The sequence below is a fragment of the Capricornis sumatraensis genome, chromosome 17 (genome assembly GCF_032405125.1).
Source record: "Capricornis sumatraensis isolate serow.1 chromosome 17, serow.2, whole genome shotgun sequence".
NCBI classification, from domain to species: domain Eukaryota; kingdom Metazoa; phylum Chordata; class Mammalia; order Artiodactyla; family Bovidae; genus Capricornis; species Capricornis sumatraensis.
In genome coordinates, this window is record NC_091085.1 from 41,086,004 (window position 1) to 41,107,087 (window position 21,084).

Sequence of the window (21,084 nt, forward strand, 5' to 3'; positions counted from 1 at the left end):
CCATCACCATGACTATTCGAGTACCCAGAAGGAATTTCCAGGGAAAAGTTAATGCTTTTCTGCCTTCACACAGTTTAAAAACTATTTAGAGCATGAACCATTTCTTATTCAACTTTGTATTCTTTGGCACATAAAACAAAAATTGTTGTAGACCACTTAAAGAGCTGGTCTCTTGGTCAGAAACCAGAATTCCCTCAGTTTTATGGCATGTTCTCTGAGTCCAGAAGTTAATCCCTACCAGTCAGAACTACCTCTGGCTTTTAGGAAACAAATCCTTGTTTTAGGAAGATACCTCCTCTGGGATCAAGGCATTCCACCAACAACTAGTGGCATTTTATGAATAAAATAGTCCTCAGTTTTCTTGGTCCCTCATTCTTATACAGTTTGTTAATATTGAGAGACTTAGGACTTTTCCCAAAATTAACATCCATTTTCTTAATGACCTCAGAAGATATGGTGATGGTTGATGTCATTATGGTCTTCTCAGTGGTTAAAAGAATCTGCCTGCAGTGCAGGAGACATGGGTTCAATCTCTGAGTTGGGAAGATCCCCTGGAGGAAGGCATGGTGACCCACTCCTGTATTCTTGCCTAGAGAATCCCATGGACAGAGAAGCCTGGTGGGCTACAGTCCATAGGGTCACACAGTGATAGACACATCTGAAGCCACTAAGAACACATGTAAGCATGATGCCATCGTATTATTTAAATTCTGTTAAGTGTTAAACCCAATGTTACCTGAAGATATTGATTTTTATTTCTTGAGCTACAGAAATCAAGAGGCATTGATATATCTTAAGATATTATGATGGGGCGAAAGTCAATACCAACTAAAGTGAAAGTGAAAGTGAAGTCGTGTCTGACTCTGCGACCCTGTAGACTGTAGCCTACCAGGCTCCCCTGTGCATGGGATTTTCCAGGCAAGAGTACTGGAGTGGGTTGCCATTTCCTTCTCCAGGGCATCTTCCCAACCCAGGGATCAAACCCAGGTCTCCTGCATTGTAGGCAGACGCTTTACCGTCTGATCCACCAGGGAAGTCCTAATACCAACTAAGGTGGCCCATAATCAGGAAGTTGTCTAACTAAAATGGTATAGGAGATAATCTTAGAGAAATTAATTATCAATGAACTTTGTACTATGTGTTTCAGCTTAGAGCCAGTCTAAACCTGGGAAACTTGTAGTTCAGGAAGATTAAAGTCATTCTAGGACTCACTGATTTAAGCATTTGTCTGCAAGTCTTAGAAATCTGCTCTAGGACCTCTGTACTAAAGCAGTTCATTTCTCTTAACAGGGTGAGTGGGATTTTTGCAGCTGGGACCACTCTACAGTCAGAGCCCAGACTATCCAAACCTCCATCTCCCAGGCTGGTTGGCAATTGAGTAGGACCCAAAGGAAATGGACTAAAATCACTCAGTTGTGTTGGGGATTCTTTAAGACCCAAGGACTGTAGCCCACCAGGCTCCTCTGTCCATGGAATTCTCCAGGCAAGAATACTGGAGTGGGTTGCCATTTCCTTCTCCAGGGGATCTTCCTGACCCAGGTATCGAACCAGGGTCTCCCACATTACAGGCAGATGCTTTACAGTCTGAGCTACTATGGAATCTAGAGTTCCCTAATTAAGGGTACTAATAACAGAAGGTTTCTATATACATATCTTAAAAAGAGGAAGAGGCAAATGGAGATGATTTAAAGAGAAAGTAGGACATTTCAACGAGTCACCTATAACCAAAAGTTGTTTTAACTCTAGGCAGAAGCTTTAGCAAATACTAATGTTCTGCATTTAAAAAAAAAAATAGTTACATGAACCTAAAATCAATTGCTCTTTCTGAAATACATGAAAAAAAATAGTTATAAATAACTGATTCACAAGCAACATTTGTGAATCAATTTACTGGGAAGAATTAGAGAGGATTTAAAGTTATCAGACGGTAAAGCGTCTGCCTATAATGTGGGAGACCCTGGTTCAATCCCTGGGTCAGGAAGATCTCCCTGAGAAGGAAATGGCAACCCACTCCAGTATTCTTGCCTGGAAAATCCCATGGGCGGAGGAGCCTGGTAGGCTACAGTCCGTGGGGTCACAAGGAGTCGGACACGACTGAGCAGCTTCAATTTCTTTCTTTCTAAATTTACTCATAAGGGGGTATTATGAATAACTTGGAAATTTCAAGTTAAAAGCAAAATGGATACTTTCCAGAATCCCGACAGGTTGAACCATTTCTATTCATTTTGAATATGGAATAGAGACGACCTTTTCATTTCCTACTTTTGATTCATCTGGAAAGATAAATGCTTAGCAGCAGAGCAACTGCCATTGTAAATCCATCCATCAGATAAGGTCATGGAAAGACACTGCCACCACTGGTACAGGGTCTTCAAACATGATACTTGAAGAGAGTAGAAAGTCAACTCTGATAAATGTTACTAATAGAAAAATACGGCTCATCTTAATGTCACCGTGTTAGGTTTTTCCCCATTTCACCCAGCCAAAGCAGGTAAACCAGCCCAGAGCAGGGATATAGGTGAAGAGATTCTGAGAGGAGAAGAACTCACAGTTACAGAACACCACTGCAAGGGTCTTAAATTTGTATTATTCTTGAACTTTAAAATGCAAAATAAATAAAGTGGAAATGAAAATTTCCTGATAATTTATCATAATCATGTCAATAACACCATAAGACAAAGAGGAAATCAATTATGTTACAGATGAGGAAGAAAAGCCTCCACAAACTTGCATAGGTTTTTCCAGAGTTCCAAGACCTAATAAATAGAAATTTTAGAACTAAAACAAATGTCCTTCAGTCTGAAGCCAAAGAAATCTTCCTGCTATACAGGCCACAAGCCATCCTGTCCATATTCCTAAGTTCATAAGCAACTGAATTGACTTGCTTCCTCCATGCAGATGTTCTGTGGAATTCCTCTATTATTTAAAACAAATGTATTAAAAACCTTGGTTACAACAAGACAGAGGAAACCTGAAAGTTATTCTGCATCTGTTTTTGCTACACATGGTAACCAAGGAGACAAAAACACCCACAGGCTCTTCTTCTGCTACTAGTAGTTGAATATTAGTGTTTTATGTCCTTGATGGCCATATTTGATTGTTTTAAGAGACAGAAAATAAACAAAAACTCTATGTGCTGTTTCCTCTGTTTGTAAGAACTGTGACCTTTGACTCTCATAAATCTATTCAAAGCTGAGGTCTGGAGATGGGGTGTTTCAGGAATGTTCAAAATATAGCTTGGGATTTATAGAACTGCGAACTTTTCTTGGCTTTTCTTCGTCCATTTCATTTGATAAAACTTAACTGGTAAACAAAGTGACTGCACATCCTCTACAAAACATCCATTAGGTTATCTTGCTTTATCCCAAACTAGAGTTTGTTTGCACAAAGAATTAATGAGAGGGGTTATTGAAGGACTTTAGTCTTGTCTTTCCTTCCACTCGGACAAATTGTTTGCAATACCAGTACTAATGAAGGCAAATAAAAGTAATTGACATTCTAACATATAACTCATTTTCAGGGAGTCTACTGTTAAAATAGAAAAAGATGTTTCTTTCAAAAAGTCCTTTGAGGGGCTTGATGCTACAGCAGTTGAAATTTCTATTAGTATTTATGAAGACCATGCTGTTCCAACTAGCCCTGAGCTAGATCTCAGAAACTTGAATAAGGCAGTTTCCTTAAGATGTGTTTCAGCCTTACTATGTAAAATATGGCCCTATAATCAAGGCTGTATGTTATATTTTTCATAATGAATCTATCATTGGTGTTTAAATTAGCGGGAATGAACATAATACATTTCTGTGTCTAGAAATATTTCAAGAAAAGCCTCAAAATCTAATATTTCAGAATGTATTTTAAGAATCTATCATGACTTGAAAGATGGCACAGATAAACCTACTTGCAGGGGAGCAATGGAGACGCAGATATAGAAAACAGACTTGTGGACACAGTGGGAGAAGGAGCGGGTGGGATGAATTGACAGAGTAACATGGAAATACATCCTTTCCCTTATGGAAAACAGATAGCCAGTGGGAATGTGCTCTGTGCCCCAGCAAGCTCTGCCCAGTGCTCAGTGACAACCTGTGAAGTGAAGTGAAGTGGCTCAGTTGTGTCCGACTCTTTGTGACCTCATGGACTGTAGCCTACAGGACTCCTCCATCCATGGGATTGCCATTTCCTTCTCCAGGGGAACTTCCCGACCCAGGGATCAAACCCGGATCTCCCACATTGTAGGCAGACGCTTTACCATCTGAGCCACAAGGGAAGCCCCAGTGACAACCTAGAGGAGTGCAATAGAGTGGAGATGGGAGGGAGGCTCAGCAAGGAGGGGACATGTGTATACCTGTGGCTGATTCATGTTGATGTATGGCAGAGAGCAACACAATAATGTAAAGCAATTATACTCCAATAAATAATTTAAAGAAAAAAATGAATCTATCATGAGACCAGAACACTGAACTAGTGTTGATTACGTGGTAGAGACGGTAGCAGTGCTGACTCTTCTGGTTGAAATGGTGATTCCTGATAACAGAGGTAGAATTCTCACTCCCATCTTTCAGAAGTCAGTCAACCTAAAACCTCATTTGATAGCTAGCCACTCTGGGCCTTACCTGATGTGGAAAGATTCCTGACAACCGTGCCTCCTCAAAGCAGTTCCTAACAAGGGGTACTTGCATTCCAGAGGATGACCAGATCATCCTTTTATACTTACTTTTAATTTAAAAAATAGGAAAGCAACCAAGTTTACTAGCATTTAATATACAGATTGAAACTGGTTCCATCATTAAGCCTATAGGTCAGAGGGCTTTAGGGATTCTATCACAGTAAATTTTGAGATTGTATTACATTGAGTGGAAAAATATTTGCCACAATCTGCACTAAAATGATGGAGAAGGCAATGGCACCCCACTCCAGTACTCTTGCCTGGAAAACCCATGGACAGAGGAGTCTGGTAGGCTGCAGTTCATGGGTCGCTAAGAGTCGGGCACGACTAAGCGACTTCACTTTCACTTTTCACTTTCACGCATTGGAGAAGGAAATGGCAACCCACTCCAGTGTGCTTGCCTGGAGAATCCCAGGGACAGGGGAGCCTGGTGGGCTGCCTGCCGTCTATGGGGTCGCACAGAGTCAGACACGACTGAAGTGAATTAGCAGCAGCAGCAGTAGCACTAAAATGAGAAGCTGACATAAAAATCCCAAGTAGTCAGGAGACTGGTTGTCTTATGGTGAAGTCTTTTAAAAAGTTGGAGTATCTGAAGATGAGTTACATGTTTTTCTCTTATTAAAAAAAAAAAAAAGCTATTCCAAATTTCTTAACTTTCCTATGATTAAAAATGCCTGCTTAGCAGTTATTTATTTAAACACACTCACACCCTTAATATGTCCCAATGTAAAAGAGGCATTTTGAATAAGAAGTGAGAAAATTATTGTTTTGGAAAACAATTCCTGCTATCAAGAGAAAATTTTGAAAACAGATGTTTGGCAAACTTTTCATCATTATGCAACTTTGTTACTGAAAACAAGTTACGTATGTCGATTATAAAACACTTATCTGCACGTTTTGAAAATTAGATGTTATACATTTTATAGAAATAGATAACATTTGTTAATTTGTGTTACTGCTTTAGCGTTTTTGCGTCTCTGCTTACAAAAGACATCGGCCCATATTGTATTTACTTCTTCCCCTCTCTCTCTCTGACTTTGGTTAAGTTGGGAAACTTCCATATTCCTTAATTTTTGAAAATGTGTCCAAAATAGATGTTATCTATCCTTTGAAAATTTAGTGAAACCTCTACTTAAAAACTGTCTCATTTTATGCCATTTTGTGAGTAAATTCCTGACTACCAAGTAAGTGACAATGGTTTTAGATTAATTCCTTTTAAAATTTCTTTTCTGTCAATTTTGGTGTCATACAGTCTTTTGGAAAATTGGCCAGTTCACTCAAGTGTTATGCAAATATTTTAATATTTATTTTTAATAGTTATATTCTATAGATACTTATGGTCCTTTTTATTAATAATATTTGTACTGCCTTTTTAAAAATCAGTTTTGTTAAAGGAATTTCTTTTAAAGAAATAGATTTTAGATCTATGCTTCTTTTATATTTATGTTTTTGTTCTGTCCTCTTTATTTACTTAGTTTATATCCCCAGTTTGCTTCTTGAATGAAATTTGTTTTTGTCTTTCTGACTTTTAGTGCTGAACTCTTAGAAAGAACTTTAATTTTCAAAGTGTCTTCACCACTGTTAAGTGAGCTTAAGCTAGGATTCCCTACAAGCCATTTAGCTGCCTTCCACAAGTTTTAATAGGTAGTGTTTCATTGTTGCTTAATTCCAACTTTCATTTTTACTTCTTCACATTGTCATGGCTTAAAGCATAGTAACTGAAGTCAAATAATCTGGACTTTCAGGCTTAGCTCCATCCTTCATTAGATCTATGCTTTAACTTCCTCACCAGCAAAATAAGAAGAACAGGAGTAGAACCTGCTGCAAGGGTTTTATGCCGTATACATAGTGTACACGGCACAGTACAGGACCCATGTCAAGCACTCTACTAAAATTTGCTGCTACCTGCATCATCATCTAAACGTCATCATTATTACATCCAAGAAATACATTGGAGAATGTTGTTTTAAAATTCAAAATACGTGTTATATCCATCTATTCAAAATATATTGCTATGTAATGTTATTGCCTATAATCAGACAATATCCTATTGATTTACTGGTATTTGTTGTGACGTTGCAGCCTGTTCCTAGGGTCAATATTTGTATAAGTTTCATGAGTGTTTGAAAAACAGTACTCTGTACTGTTGGGTGAGAAATTTTCTAGATATACATTAGGCCAAATGTGTTAATTGTGTTATTCACTCTGTCTGTATATTTATTAAGTTTATATGTTTGATATCAGTACTACACAGAGTTGTGTTAAAATCTTCCACATGAATTTGTTTTCTTCTTGAAATTATTTCAATTTTGCCTCATGGATTTGACGATGTATTGTTAGTTGCACACAGGTTGAAACTGCTACATATTCTCAGGGAATAGATTTATCACTAAAATATGATTCTCTTTATCTCTAGTAATCTATTTTTGGTTTCGAATCTATTTGGTGTGATATTAATATAGCACGTCTAACACATGCTTCCATTTGTTTACTTTCAGCCTTCTGTGTCACTGTTTTGTTTTTGTTCTGTCTCACAAAGTACATAAATTTAAAATAAGAAAATCTGCGCTTTAACTGGTCATACGATTAATCAGTTTGCATCCATTGGGATGTTCTTATTACTTGAATTGCTACACCATTTTGTGTTGTGTCATTTTTGTTTGTTTGTTCTCCTTTTCTGGCATCTAATGAACTGATCGAATTATCTTCATTCTCTCTCTACAGTATTGGAAGTTCTTTTAGTGGAGACCCCGATGTTTTATTTTGTTTTTAAATTTTGGACATATGAGTTTAATTATCTTCTAGACCATTCACATGAAGGCAACTGAATGGAAACAAGGGGTCATAAACTTACAAGAGAGGTAAGTATTTTAGAACAGCATTTTTCCTTTAAAACAATTTAGGTTTAGATATTTACCAAAACGGTTCACTTTTTAACATTTAAAATAAAATGTCTTTGCCAAGTTTAAAAAAACAATTATTAAGACCGGAAATTATTATTTCCAGAAATAGTCCAAATAATTTTTTGAAGCACGATTCGAGTGTGTTTCCTCCACATTTCTTTAAATCTCAAGTTTTCTTTGGCAAATGTATCTAAAATGTCACATTTTCGTTTTAGAGATTAAAACTTACATTTATATAACAGAGTGCAATAAATTGTTGTTCATAGGATAACTCCCTCTAAGCTCTAGTTGTATATACTTCTTTAAAGACAGCACTAGTGGTAAAGAACCCGCTCGCCAATGCAGGAGACATAAAAGATGTGGGTTTGATTCCTGGGTCAGGAAGATCCCATGGAGAAGGAAATGGCAACCCACTCCTTATTATTGCCTGGAGAATCCCATGGACAGAGGAGCCTTGTGGGGTGCAGTCCTTGGGGTTGCAAAAGAGTTGGACAACTGAAGCAACTTAGCACATCGCACATTTAAAATATATAAATGTCTTTTAATTAAGTTGTCATACTCAAGGTTGTTCGGAGAAAATTTTTGAATTATATATCTATAAACTCTTACTCTTTGCTCTCTCTTTTCCTTTTGTATCCACTGGATACATAATTTATGAAGTACTAGGGAAGATGAAGCCATGCAATAGAAGGGCTTTGGTCCCAAACACTAGGATCCTTGATCTGCTCTTATGTAAGCAAGAGGATAACTCCTATTATGTTAAGTCACTGAAATTGTGAAGACTATTTGTCACAGCAAGACCATTATCTTCCTGATACATCTTTTTATTCACTTCAACAATTTACCTTTTAAGTTGATGTACATATGTATTTAAAGTGATTATGAATATTAATTTCTACCATGTTTATCTGTTCTAATCACTGCACTTATTTTTTTCTTCTTATTTCCCTCTTTTTGTGCCTTTCCAGTTTCAGGTGAGCACTTCATGATTCTATTTTTTTCCCCTCTTTTAGCACATCAATTATACTTCTTTTAAAAATATTTTTAGTGGTTGACAGAATTTCAACTCTGCATTTTAAACCAATGTAAATCCACTTTCAAATAACTCTATACTGCTTGCTTCATGTATATGTAATACAGCTATTCCCAATTTCTCCCTCCTGTCTTGTTTTCACTTGTTCATTCACTTCACTTACCCATATCCCATAATAACCTAATACATTGTTACTATTACTGCTTTAAATAAAGCTATCTTTTAGTGTAGTTAAAATAAGAAAAGTAAAAGCCTTCATTTTACTTTGATTTATTACTTCTCCAACATGTTTCTTTTCTTCATGTAGGTCTGTCTGAGCTTCTAACCTATATAATTTTCTTTCTCCCTGAAAACCATCTTTTCACATTTCTTTCCGGGAAGTTCTGCTGGTGATAAAGTACCTCAAGTTTTATTTGTCTGATAAAAACAAAACTTTTTTTTTTTCTTTGCTCTTGAAGAATGATTTTACTGGAAATGGAATTATATACTGATGATTTTCCCTCAAAACTTTAAATATTTCCCACCACTGTCTTCTTTCTTCTGACAAGAAGGTCACTATAATTCTTTGTTCATCTGTAAGTATGGTGTATTTTTCCTTCTAGATTCAAGATTTTTCTCTGTGCCTTTGATTTCCTACAGCTTGAATATGGTATGCCTAGGTGTCGTTTCTTGATTTTTTTGTTTTTTGTTTTTTGAAGGAGGATGTGTAATTTTCCTTCTTGGTATTCTCTGAACTTCCTAGATCTGTGGCTTAATGCATGATTAATTTTGGATAGTTCTCAGCCATTATGACTTCATATATTTCTTCTGTTTCTTCTTTCTTCTTTATCTGGTATTTCAATTAAGCATATGTTACATTTTTGCAGTTGTCTCATAGTTCTTGAATGTACTTGAATCTTTTCTCCTTTCCCTTTCAGTATGGTATTGACATACTTTTATTCTATTGACCTATTTATGCTATTGACCTATCTTTGTTCTCACTAGGTCTATACTCAAGCATGTCCAATCTACTGTCGAGTGCATCAGAGACACTCTGCCTTTCTGTCTGATTTCTAACATTTCCTTTTGATTCTTTCCTAGAATCTCCCCCTCTTCACTTTCATTACTCATCTGTTCTTATATGTTTTCTGCTATCTCCTTTACTCTTTATTAATCATTGTTACATGAAATCCTGATAATTTCAGTATCTGTGTGTACCCAAATTTGATTCTGATTTTTGCTTTGTTTCTTTAGAGTCCATTTTTCTTGCTTTTTGGCATGTTTCACAATTTTTTTAAGTCAGATTTGTTGTACTAATGTTTGCTTTAAATGTAGGGTCCAGAGAATTCAGTTTCCTCTAGTATACTTGTTTTTATCTTCCCTGTTGACTTTGGACTTCCCTAAGTACTCTTCTTCAGAGATGATCTGCATTTTACAGCTCTTTCCATATAATCCACTACTGCTACTTTGGAGTCTGGTTAATGTGATACAGTGTGGAAGAAGGGAGGCATTATGTCACCTAAGCATTAAATCTCAGGTTTCAGGATGCCTGGGTCCCTGGGCTGTGACCCTCATAAGAGCATCTTCATGGTATAACTTTTTTTCCCCTTAGGTGAGACCAGAAAACTAGTTGGAGTAAGGATGCCCTTCCCCAATCTGGGATAAGGCTCTGATAAGACAGTAAAGAATCTTCCTGCAATCAGAAAACCTGGATTTGATCCCTGGGTCAGGAAGACCCTCTGGAAAAGGAAATGGCAACCCACTCCAGTATTCTTGCCTGGAGAATTCCATGGACTGAGGAGCCTGGTGGGCTACGATCCATGGGGTCGTGAAGAGTCCGACATGACTGAGCAACTAACACTTTTCTTTTTTTTCAAAAGTCTTTTCCCCTCAAGCATATGTCTTTGTTATGGACAACTCTCTGGGAATATTTCACCATGATTACTCTTCCCCTTTCTGTGCCAAAGCCACAAGAGGGTTTTCTTGGATCTTCACCATGAGACAAGTTGGGTTTCAGGAGCTTAAAGCTCACTGAAGACCCATAAAGCTGCGGTTCCACATGTTTCTCCCTCTCATCTTGGTTCATATTCAGTCTCCTGTGTTCCCTCAAAATCAGCCTTTAAGTGTCCCTAACAGATTATGGCACCAGCAGCTTCCACTTCAGTTCATGAATAAATCTTAGCTGTGACTCTGGATTTGCCTCCCTCACCAACATTCAACGTGGGAGTTTGCCCTGCAGTCTCTGTTCTCTGGTGGGTCCATGGAAAGTCATCAATTTTAAGTGCATTTATCTTCATCACTACAAAGACAGGAATGACCACCTCCAAGTTCTTTATATGCTGGAAATGAAATCAACAGTCCTATTTTAATTTTCTATCCTATAGATAATTCTTCCCATCACATGAACTAACTGCTCTTACCCATAACTATTGTGTCAGCCTCACATGTTGGTAATGTGCCATGGAGTAAGAATACATGTCAGTCCCTCTCTCTTAATGTGGAACAAAATCACCCACAGAAGTCAAGCCCTTGGAGATTTTCTGAAAAAACAAACAAACGCTGTGTCTAGAAAGCAGGGGTGACCATGAATAGAGGACTTGGTCCTGCAAGCCAAAGAAAGAGGAACATTGTCTTTAAAAAAAATTTTTTTTCTAACTGAGCTTAAGATATTCACCTCAACTGATTTATGAGAGTGTAAGTGGAAGCAAGGGCAGGGCTTGGATTTCCTCAAGCATGTTCCTCATGTCTGTATATGTTGCTCTTACTGCATTGATTTGGAGCTAAGTATCTTACAAATGCTTAGGGCATGTTCCTGTAATATTTCATTATGTGCCAACACAGTCATCATCTCCTGCAAAGTAGCAGTGTCTAGAAACAAGTTATCATTAGGAAATAATAAAGGCTATTCATTTTATTGACATCTAAAATGCATGAGAACATTTATGACCAAACTCATATATTTTTCTCATCATGAATATGTGGCATTAATTATCAAGCCTGCTCCAGGGATAGACATGTTTATAACATTATGAAACAGATCTTTCTTCTAAGTTAAGAATGTTTGCATTTGGAAGGAAATTACTGTGCTGGTTAATCTGGCCCAGTCTCTGAAGACATCTTTCTGAAACCATTAATATTTTTCTCCATGGGTAGCATTTCAAAAATACTTGATATTACATTCTAAACAATGCTGGTAGGAAACTGTGTTTGATATTGTAAATTATTACAATTGAGGCATTACTTAACTAGAAAAAGCTTTCTGAGTTATATTTCACTTGAAAAACAATATGACATGTAGTAAAGGATAAAAATAATTTATAATAGTTACTCAGTTCAGTTCAGTTCAGCCGCTCAGTCGTGTCCAACTCTCTGCGACCCCATGAATCGCAGCACACCAGGCCTCCCTGTCCATCACCAACTCCTGGAGATCACCCACCCACGTCCATCGAGTCCGTGATGCCATCCAGCCATCTCATCCTCGGTCGTCCCCTTCTCCTCCTGCCCCCAATTCCTCCCAGCATCAGAGTCTTTTCCAATGAGTCAACTCTTCACATGAGGTGGCCAAAATACTGGAGTTGCAGCTTTAGCATCATTTCTTCCAAAGAAATCCCAGGGTTGATCTCCTTCAGAATGGACTGGTTGGATCTCCTTGCAGTCCAAGGGACTCTCAAGAGTCTTCTCCAACACCACAGTTCAAAAGCATCGATTCTTTGGTGCTCAGCCTCCTTCACAGTCCAACTCTCACATCCATACATGATCACAGGAAAAACCATAGCCTTGACTAGACGGACCTTTGTTGGCAAAGTAATGTCTCTGCTTTTGAATATGCTATCTAGGTTGGTCATAACTTTTCTTCCAAGGAGTAAGCATCTTTTAATTTCAGGGCTGCAGTCACCATCTGCAGTGATTTTGGAGCCCCAAAAAATAAAGTCTGACACTATTTCCACTGTTTCCCCATCTATTTCCCATGAAGTGTTGGGGCCGGATGCCATGATCTTTGTTTCTGAATGTTGAGCTTTAAGCCAACTTTGTCGCTCTCCTCTTTCACTTTCATCAAGAGGCTTTTTAGTTCCTCTTCACTTTCTGCCATAAGGGTGGTGTCATCCGCATATCTGAGGTTATTGATATTTCTCCCAGCAATCTTGATTCCAGATTCTGTTTCTTCCAGTCCAGCGTTTCTCATGATGTACTCTGCATAGAAGTTAAATAAGCAGGGTGGCAAGATACAGCCTTGACATACTCATTTTCCTGTTTGGAACCAGTCATCTGTTGTTCCATGTCCAGTTCTAACTGTTGCTTCCTGACCTGCATACAGTTTTCTCAAGAGGCAGGTCAGGTGGTCTGGTATTCCCATCTCTTTCAGAATTTTCCACAGTGTATTGTGATCCACACAGTCAAAGGCTTTGGCATAGTCAATAAAGCAGAAATAGATGTTTTTCTGGAACTCTCTTGCTTTTTCCATGATCCAGCGGATGTTGGCAATTTGATCTCTGGTTCCTCTGCCTTTTCTACATCCAGCTTAAACATCAGGAAGTTCACGGTTCACATATTGCTACTACTACCTCATTTAAGCTATAATAACCAAGTTACTGCATTAGCTAGCATGCCTAAAAAGACAATATAATATTAAATTTCTATACCATTAATATTAATGATAATAAATTGATACTTTTAGCACTACCCTGAGAATAAAGACCTTTGAATCCTCTTATTTTCACAATAGTTTATTTTTTTAATTGAAGGATAATTGCTTTACAGAATTTTGTTGTTTTCTGTCAAACCTCAACATGAATCAGCCATAGGTATACATATGTCCTCTCCCTCTTGAACCTCCCTCCCATCTCCCTCCCCATTCCACCCCTCTAGGTTAATATAGAGCCCCTATTTGAGTTCACTGAGACATACAGAAAATTCCTGTTGGCTATCTATTTTACATATGGTAATGTAAGTTTCCATGTTACTGTCTCCATACATCTCAAGCTCTCCTCCCCTCTTCCCATGTCCATAAGTCTGTTCTCTATATCTGTTTCTTCATTGCTGCCCTATAAATAAATTCTTTGGTACCATCTTTCTAGATTCTGTATATATGTGTTAGTACAGGATACTTGTCTTTCTCTTTCTGACTTACTTCTGACTTACTGTATAATAGGTTCTAGGTTCATACACCTCATTAGAACTGATTCAAAGGCATTCCTTTTTATGGCTGAGTAATAATCCATTGTGTATATGTACCACTACTTCTTTATTTATTCATCTGTCAGTGGACATCTAGGTTGCTTCCATGTTCTAGCTATTGTAAATAGTGCTGCAATGAACAATGGGATACATGTGTCTGTTTCAGTTTTGTTTTCCTCAGGGTATATGTCTAGGAGTGGGATTGCTGGGTCATATGGTGGTTTTATTCCTAGGTTTTTAAGGAATCTCCATACTGTCTTCCATAGTGGCTGTATCAATTTACATTCCCACCAACAGTGCAAGAGCGTTCCCTTTTCTCCACACCCTCTCCAGCATTTATTGTTTGTAGATTTTTTCATGATGGCCATTCTGACCGGTGTGAGGTCATATCTCATTGTAGTTTTGATTTGCATTTCTGTAATAATGAGCGATGTTGAGCATCTTTTCTTGTATTTGTTAGCCATCTGTATGTCGTCTTTGGAGAAATGTCTATTTAGGTCTTTTCCCCACTTTTTGACTGGGTTGTTTGTTTTTCTGGCATTGACTTGCATGAGCTGCTTGTATATTTTAGAAATTAATCCTTTGTCAGTTTTCATTTGCTATTATTTTCTCCCATTCTGAGGGTTGCCTTTTCTCCTTGCTTATAGTTTCCTTTGTTATGCAAAACTTTTAAGTTTAATCAGGTCCCACTTATTTACTTTGGTTTTTATTTCCATTACTCTAGGAGGTGGGTCATAGAGGATCTTGCTTTGATTTATAATATCATCCAGTGTTCTGCCTATGTTTTCCTCTAAGAGTTATATAGTTTCTGGTCTTATATTTAAGTCTTTAATCCATTTTGAGTTTATGATTGTGTATGGTGTTAGGAAGTATTCTAATTTCATTCTTTCACATGTAGCTGCCCAGTTTTCACAGCACCATTTACTAAAGAGGCTATCTTTGCCCCATTGTATAGTCTTGCCTCCTTTGTCAAAAATAAGGTAGCCATAGGTGTGTGGGTCTATTTGTGGGCTTTCTATCTTGTTTCATTGGTCTATATTTCTGTTTTTGTGCCAGTACCATACTGTCTTGATGACTGTAGCTTTGTAGAATAATCTAAAGTCAGGAAGGTTGATTCCTCCCCTCCAATTTTCTTCCTCAAGACTGCTTTGGCTATTCAGGGTCTTTTGCATTTACATATGAATTGTGAAGTTTTTTGTTCTGGTTCTGTGAAAAATGCCATTGGTAATTTGATAGGGATTGCATTGAATCTGTAGATTGCATTTGGTAGTATAGTCATTTTAACAATATTGATACTTCCTATCCAGGAACATGGAATATCTCTCCATCTGTTTATGTCATCTTTGATTTCTTTCATCAGTGTCTTATAATTTTCTGTATACAGTTCTTTCATCTCTTTAGATAGGTTTATTCCTAGATATTTTATTATTTTTGTGGCAGTGGTGAATTGGGTTGATTCCTTAATTTCTCTTTCTGATTTTTCATTGTTAGTATATAGGAATGCAAGTGATTTCTCTGTACTGATTTTCACAACAGTTTTTAATTGGATACTTTGTGAGAAGCAGAGAAGACCTATGGCCTTAAAGAATGCATTGATTTCTAGAGTCCTTTCCAGGCTAAAAAGGCAATGCCCCTATATTTTTAGATCAGGTGAGTAAAGAACCCGACCTGTGATCATGCTGCTGCCAGCTGCCAAGTCACTTCAGTCGTGTCCGACTCTGTGTGACCCCATAGACAGCAGCCCACCAGGCTCCCCCATCCCTGGGATTCTCCAGGCAAGAACACTGGAGTGGGTTGCCATTTCCTTCTCCAATGCATGAAAGTGAAAAGTGAAAGGGAAATGGCTCAGTCGTGTCTGACTCTTCACGACCCCATGGACCACAGCCTACCAGGCTCCTCTGTCCATGGGATTTTCCAGGCAAGAGTACTGGAGTGGGGTGCCATCGCCTTCTCCGATATGTGATCATATATTTATATACATATGTGATCATATATCCTAAAGTTTCCCACACAGCAGAATCAATGACTGAAATAGCAAATTTCAACAGTAGTCAGAGCTTGGAAAGTTTAAAATAAAAAAGAGATATGGGACTTCCCTGGTGGCTCAGTGGTAAAGAATCTACCTGCCAATACAGGAGACATGGTTTCAATCCCTGGTCTAGGAAGATCCTACATGCTGTACAACAGCTAAGCCCATGCACTAGAATTATTAAGCCTGTGTTCTAGAGCCTGGGAACCACAACCACTGAGCCCACCTGTCACAGCTACTAAAGTCTCCTTACGCTAGAGCTCATGCTCCACAACAAGAGAAGCCATTACAATGAGAAATGCACACACCACAAAGAAGAGGAGCCCACACTCTCCACAGCTAGAGAAAAACCCAAGCAGCAATGAAGACTCAGCATGGCCAAAAATAAAAATAAATAAAAATTTTAAAAATGAAGTTATTTTTAAAACTCCAAACTCAATTATCAAGAAAAGAAAAGAGGTTTGAAAGCATTATTTTACATTATTAAAATCAGGCCAGTAGAAAATGGATATTAAGATGTTAGAATCAGCTAAGAAAATGAATGTTTCCTCTCACACATTTTAGTGTTCTTTTTCCAATGCTTCCACTTACTAATTTTGTATCCTAGACCAAGTGTCTGAGTTCTCTGAGCCTCATCAGAAGAGAACTCTTTATGTCTTTATCTCCACAATGAATTTAACAGTTTCTCTCCCACAAGAACAATGATGAAAATTGTATGAGGTAATGTGTGAAAAAAAAAAGTTCACTATAATGTTCAGCAAATCTTCAAGACCTGTCTAAACACTCAGACTTATCTCCTTCTTCTTCTCCTTCCTTTTAATCCAACCAATAGAAATATTTTCAACTTACTGGTTAAAAAAATCAGTATAAAATTCCCCTTGGTACTATGGTTATTTAGAAATGCTCAGCTATATAACTATTTTGTTTAGTGTTTCAGGAACACAGTAAAGTTTAAACTTGGTCACAGCTACATGATTATGACTTAATAAGGAAAATGGCACAGACACATTTTCTATCTATAAAAAGAGGAGCTGCAGTGATTATAAAAGTGATGAGTAGTCGAGAGGATCCAGAAGTATGTTGGTGGTTTGGAGGCCACTGGATTTTACAGAAATTGTCCTGTGTGTCCTAAACTATAACCTGAAAGAGAGAAAGGAAATGATGAAGCAAAGGAAAGAGCTATCCAGAGCAAATATTTGGATTGACAGAGAGTATCATGGTCAAGTGAAATACGGCTGTTAACATGGGCAAATACCCACCCAGGCAGGTGCTCAGGACTTTCCGTCTTCCTAATAATTACCTATAACTTTCAGTTAGGCTTCCCTGGTGGCTCAGATGGTAAAGAAACTGCCTTCAATGCAAAATACCAGGGTTCGATCCCTGGAGAATTCCATGGAAAAAATGAGCCTGGTGGGCTACAGTCTATGGGGTCGCAAAGACTCAATACCTGAATCAGCTCTAAGCGGAAGGTCATCTATGCTCTAGGCTTTTTTCCTCCCCATTTCTCTCCATTCCATCAAAGTAGGCCTGTCCTACTTTGCAATACTTTTCAGTATTGCATTACCCTCCTCTCTGTTTGTCAAGTAGACTAAGCTCATCTGAAACCACCGTGTTCTTGCCTGGAGAATTTCATGGACACAGGAGCCTGCCGGGCTACAGTCCATGGGGTCACAAAGAGTAGGACATGACTGAAGCAGCTAACACAAACACACACACAAGCTCATCTGACATAATAATATTTACTCATATGAATGTAGGTATAAAGTACAAAATCCACATTATCCCACAAAAGTACTAATCAAATTTGAACATTTTTCTATAACTATCCCAGAATCCCCTAATCAAAATAAACACAACCTGTAAACAAAAAATAAAAATTGAAAGCAACTGTTGCCCATCCCAAAGAATGAGCTAACCCATACTTGAGATAAATGGTAAATATGGTAAAATAATTTTAAACATTATAAATTGAGTTACAGCATAATCTAAAGTTATATAAATATTTACTTAAATGACAAAATATTTAGCTGTAAAATAATCTTACCTTTGGAGATATTTTATAATTTACAATATGAATGATTTTAATCTCAGATGGTATAAAACAAATAAAATAATATTTTCTCTTGAGTGCTTAGACTGTTTCAGAAACAAAGATAGGAGTTAATTTCTATGCAGAAACATCATGTTTGAAACTACAACCATTATCACAAAACACCATTATCTCAAAGCAACATGCATTTAATTAGCTCAGTTATTTCTTATCCAAGAAAACCAAGGATTTTGTAGTCTATTAGGCACCAAAATGTGAAAGATTATCATTGCAAAAAATAAATGTGTGGATTTTTTTTTCTCTTTGAAAATGTTCTTCTGTTAGGAAGTATAATCTTACTTTTAAACGATTCATGCGATCTCACTAAATTTAGCAGTCTTTTTATACACATCTAGCTGCTGCTGCTGCTAAGTCGCTTCAGTCATGTCCGACTCTGTGTGACCCCATAAGACGGCAGCCCACCAGGCTCCGCCATCCCTGGGATTCTCCAGGCAAGAACACTGGAGTGGGTTGCCATGTCCTTCTCCAATGCATGAAAGTGAAAAGTGAAAGTGAGGTCGCTCAGAACTGTCTGACTCTTAGCGACCCCATGGACAGCAGCCCACCAGTCTCCTCCATCCATGGGATTTTCCAGGCAAGAGTACTGGAGTGGGGTGCCATTGCCTTCTCCGACACATCTAGCAGGTTTTAGTAAACCAAGTTTTAAAATGACTGCTACATATTCTCATGTCAATAAGCAACCACAGGGACTTCCCTGGTGGTCCAGTGGTTAGGACTTTACCTTCCAGTGCAAGAGGTGCAGGTTCTATCCTGGTTGGGAAGCTAAGATCCCACATCCCTTGCAGTGGGAAATCCAAAACAGAAAATAGAACCAATATTATAACAAATTCAATAAAGACTTTTAAAATGGTCCAAATAAAAAGTATTTTTTAAAAAATAATAACACATAGAAAGCAAATTCAAACCATAAGAGAATCACAGTGTCCTCTAGGCAGTAACAGTGTTTGCTTTATAGTTAACATCTGAATACTCCCAAGGTTTCATAGAACCATATATTCAGTTTACATCCCAGATGTACCAAGCGTAAGTCAGAGAGCTCTGATAAAGAGGTATGAAGACATGACAGAAGCCATCTCCTGATGCCACTGCTAATTTAGAATCATCATCTTCTTGCTTTTGAAAGACAGAGATGAGGAGACCCTTATCTTGAACAATTATCATCAGTTTCTGATCAATATCACCTATTTAATATATTTCAGGAAATTATAACCTTGCTGCGTGAATATTAAGCCATTGTGACCCAACATATTCTACTGGAAAGGGTTGGTTTTTTTTTTTAATAAAGCCGTTTACTCTGGTCAGATTTTAAATCCTGCAGCTCTGAATACTAACCGCAAATTTTGAAATCAGGAATAAAAAGTGTTGGTGATGGACCCACTGTGTATCGAAAGTCTAGCATGTATGTATACTCTCTGATACAGAAAAACTACTTCTGAAAATATTAGGGAAATAATTACATATAAATGTGCAATTTATGGATCTTCATTACAGAATATTGCTGCTGCTGCTGCTAAGTCTCTTCAGTCGTGTCCGACTCTGTGCGACCCCACAGACGGCAGCCTACCAAGCTCCGCCGTCCCTGGGATTCTCCAGGCAAGAACACTGGAATGGGTTGCCATTTCCTTCTCCAATGCATGAAAGTGAAAAGTGAAAGTGAAGTCGCTCAGTCGTGTCTGACTCTTAGAGACCCCATGGACTGCAGCCCACCAGGCTCCTTCCCCCATGGGATTTTCTAGGCAAGAGTACTGGAGTGGGTTGCTATTGCCTTCTCCTACAGAATATTTACAACAAAAAAGAAGTTCTCAAAGTGTTCAAAAATTGACAATAAGTAAAATGTCCACAATATAAAATGAATGAAACAGACTATTTTGCCATTCTGATAAAAGTGTTATTCTAAATATACTTACCCACATAAAAAATGCTCATGTAAATAGTTACATGAAAAAATGAAGTGTAAAATAGTAGGTTAAATATGATTCCATTTTTATTACAAAGAAAAATATATAAATATATGTATATTAGTGGTTTTCTCTAGGAGACTGGACCTAGTTTTATCATTGAATTTAGTTTTCTCATTTTCCTTATATATATCTTCTAGTTTTATTCAATTAGTGGGTATTACTTATATAATGAAAAGTTTCAAATTAGTACTAATAAAAAATGACAAATCAAAGTGCAAAGTAGAGAAGTTTTTCTCTTGTCCTCTCTCCTGTAGCTAAAAATATACAACACAGAGAAAACCAGATTAAACACATTAGGATTAAAACAATCAACAATAAGCGCTAAACTAAAACAAGTAAAATTCAGCTGCATTTGATCTGCTTAAAACAGTATAAATATTCATGTCATATCATGAAAAAAATTACCAGATTTAAAGGAAAGATAAGTATGTTTATATTAACTTTTCCCCAGTGTCTGAGTCATCTTGGGCAGTCAAACGTACAGTTATCATACCCATAGGATAAGATGGGAGGAGTAGATGATTAGAGCTTCAGATCTAACATTCTACCAACCACTAGAAAGTCCTCTTATCCTTGAATACGCCCTTGTGTTCTTCAGTCATAGAAGGTCCCACACCAGTTTTAACAACTGTGCACAAGATCCTCTGAGCAAGGAGTGTGTCTTGCATAAATATTTACACTTTAAATAAGTCTCCTTCACATAATAACAGTTCAACAAATATTTGATAATAAATCATTCTTCTTGGTATAGTGACATGTTCATGACCTCAAGAAACCTATCCCAAGATATTTACAAAAAATTGATTGACCTCTCTTCCCAAATAGCAATGGGTAATCTGGTCTAAAATCCAATAATAGTGTAAAAGCTAATTATAATAAGACATAGTACACAGGGTCTGAGTAAGCTGTTTTAATCCAATTCTCATCATGAGAGAACATGGCCCCCCAAAGCCACTGAACACCATTGTTCTTATACTCTGTTAAAGCTCTGAGACATCTTCCATAGTGGCTGCGTTTGATCCATCCTTCTGGTTTTGCCTTCCCTTTGCTCTTCAGAGGAGCGTGAAATTGTTTTGGTAATTTCATCAGCTTCAGAAGAAGCTAGCCTAAGTATGCTGGTTAAAATGTTCAGTGAGCACATCTGTCAGCATGTTCGATGTGAGAAACAAAAGACAAAGGCTGCAACCGTAGCTTTAGGAACCAGCAAACAGAATGGGTAGCTAGAGCAACC